The 2,482-nt window shown below is 43.9% G+C and overlaps 1 pseudogene; it reads right to left on the bottom strand.

Annotated features, from left to right (window-relative positions):
• Positions 1–355: 355 nt before the first annotated feature.
• LOC103235617 (la-related protein 1B pseudogene) lies at positions 356–1,876 on the bottom strand (annotated as a pseudogene).
• Between the last annotated feature and the right edge of the window lie 606 nt (positions 1,877–2,482).

Consider the following 2,482-nt stretch of genomic DNA (forward strand, 5'->3'; position numbering starts at 1 on the left):
TTAGTGAAATACCAATGTCCTGCGATAAAAACTAGAAAGAAGCTGTCTGTGAAAATACTTTGCAATGTTTCAATTCACCTCACAGAATTAAAAATTTGTTTGGATTCATCAGGTTGGATACACTCTTTCTGTAGAATCTGAGTAGAGATATTTGGGAGCCCATTGAGGCCTGTAGTGAAAAATCAATATCCTTTGATAAAAACTAGAAAGAAGTTATCTGAGAAAATCCTTTGCAATGTGTAGATTCATCTCACTGAGTTAAACCTTTCTTTTGATTCAGTAGGTTGGAGGGGTTTTTTTTGTATTTTTTTGTTTTTTTTTTGTTTTTTTTCCGTAGTAACTTGTTTTTATCTTTTTATATGAGAAAGGGTGTTCTTAGTATTTTCACCTTTATGGCTGTGTGTTTGTTTTCATGTTTTCCAGCCATAGATCCTGTTCCTAAAAATATAAGCCATCATTGATAACTTTAGCAAGTTCAGACATAATTTTTGCCTGAGACATGTGGTTGCCTCTTTGATCTCCTCCAGGATGTTCTTTCACATAACATGGTTTCTAAGTTACAATCAAAATCTTGTTTAAGTCTTGGTCATCAATTTCATAATCTGAATCATTATTAGACCAATCAGTTAATGTGTTTTTTTCATCCTATTTGTTCAATATCTTCATCAAACCACAAATCAAGTTCTTCTTGTTCTGTTTCTTCTGAAGAGCATAGCTGATTTAATGATCCTTCAGGCACAGAGACTGATTCCCTCAATTTCACTGGGGCTGGCTGATGTCTCTTTTTTACTTCTATCCAAGGTTCTGAGCCCAAGTCAGGCAAACTGGCAGACAACCCTCTAGACGTTGTTTGAAGAATACTCGTTTCACTATTTTTCTTTGGGTTCAATGGGCTTCCAATTCTTGGAGAATTGGGGGCAGACTCTGAATGTGAGCAAAAGAGTCAGCCTGGTACAAACTCTGGACAATCAATCAGTTGAGAGAAATCTGTTTGTGGCACATTGCAAGGAGGAAGGCCTGGAATGCCACTTTTCTGGTTCTATCTTTTTTCTCATTCACAATTTCTACTTCTATGCCATCCTTCAGTGCCTCTAAGAGATGAGATGAGGTTTGTAGCGAGAGCCTGAACACGTTGAAAACCAGCAATCAGGGAAATAGGCAAGAAACCTTGTTCATCCATCTTTCCTCAAAGAAAGTAGTCTCATTCAAAATTTTCTACTTTGAAGTAATTTTCAATTTGACACTTCATATACTCTTTAACCAATGCTTCTTCCACAGGATACACCTGTACACCTGTACCATCATCACAGTAATACATCATACTGGTATTAAGTTTTGTTTGAAATGGTTGATCAGTCCTTTCACCATGTTCTTGAGTAACCAAATAAATAAAGTTCAATCGAGGATTTCCTCTGCCTCCTCCTCTTCCCCATCCTCAGTCTCTTCCTGGGCCTGTAAAGGAACCTCGGATATTACCACCCTCACTTCTCACATTGGAAACTTCATCTTGATCATCTCTTTTTTCTCTATCTCGCCTCTAACTTCATGTATCGTTTCTTCTATTGTTATGTGTTGATTTACTTACTTCAGGTTGACAGGATTCAGGTCTTTCTTGACTCTCTGGTCTTACATCATCTGAGTGGTACCCACTTGTGCTTATTAGCTGTCTTTTGTTGATTACTTGACTGAGCCTCAACCTCACTGACATTTTCACCAGGACCATTTAATTCTGTTTTCTGGTTTTGTTTGCTCTTTTACTTCTCTTTTCAACCTTCTCTTCTTTTTCTTTTCTATTTTGTGGCTTTTTATTTCCTTGGCTGAGGACGCTCTGACATCCAGTGTTCATTAATTCACTTGGTGTTGGCCAGTTCTCCATAACGTTGAAATCACTAGCCTTGTTGAATGTGTCTTAAGTTTTCCTGCTTTTATAATTTTGAGGGAACCGAACTCTGACCCCAGGGTTTCCAGCGCTGGCAGCGGCGGACATGTCCTGGCTGGGGACAGGTGCTGGGTAGCCTTTTTGTTCCAGGTATTTTCCTTCCGCGGCAGCGGCGGCAGCTGCCACTTCTCCTTAGGGTCAGCTGCCGCCTGCTCCCGGGCGTCTTCGGCCAACGGATCCGCAGCAACTGCGGCAATGGCTACTGCAGCGACCGCGGTGACGGTTCCCCGCTGAAGGGGCCCCGGGACCATGCGCCTTGTGCGCCAGATCCAGCGCCAGGGGCCTCACGAGGGCACCACGTCAGACGACGGCTCTCCCCGCGCCCCAGCGCTGGTGGTGGCCGCAGCCTTCTCCTCCCTCGCTGGCTCTTTGCCCTCACGTTCCGCCCGGGACTGATGCTTGGCCTGCCGGTTCGCCTTGGACAACAGCGACTGGCTCTCAGCAGTCACCGCTGGCGCATCCTCCCGAGAATGAGCTGTGGGCACCTGGGCGTGAGCAGATATCGGGTCCTTCTGCCCCAGGTGCCCCAGTTGGGGCGGCCCC

Source organism: Chlorocebus sabaeus, chromosome 7 (genome assembly GCF_047675955.1).
Source record: "Chlorocebus sabaeus isolate Y175 chromosome 7, mChlSab1.0.hap1, whole genome shotgun sequence".
In the NCBI taxonomy this organism is placed as follows: domain Eukaryota; kingdom Metazoa; phylum Chordata; class Mammalia; order Primates; family Cercopithecidae; genus Chlorocebus; species Chlorocebus sabaeus.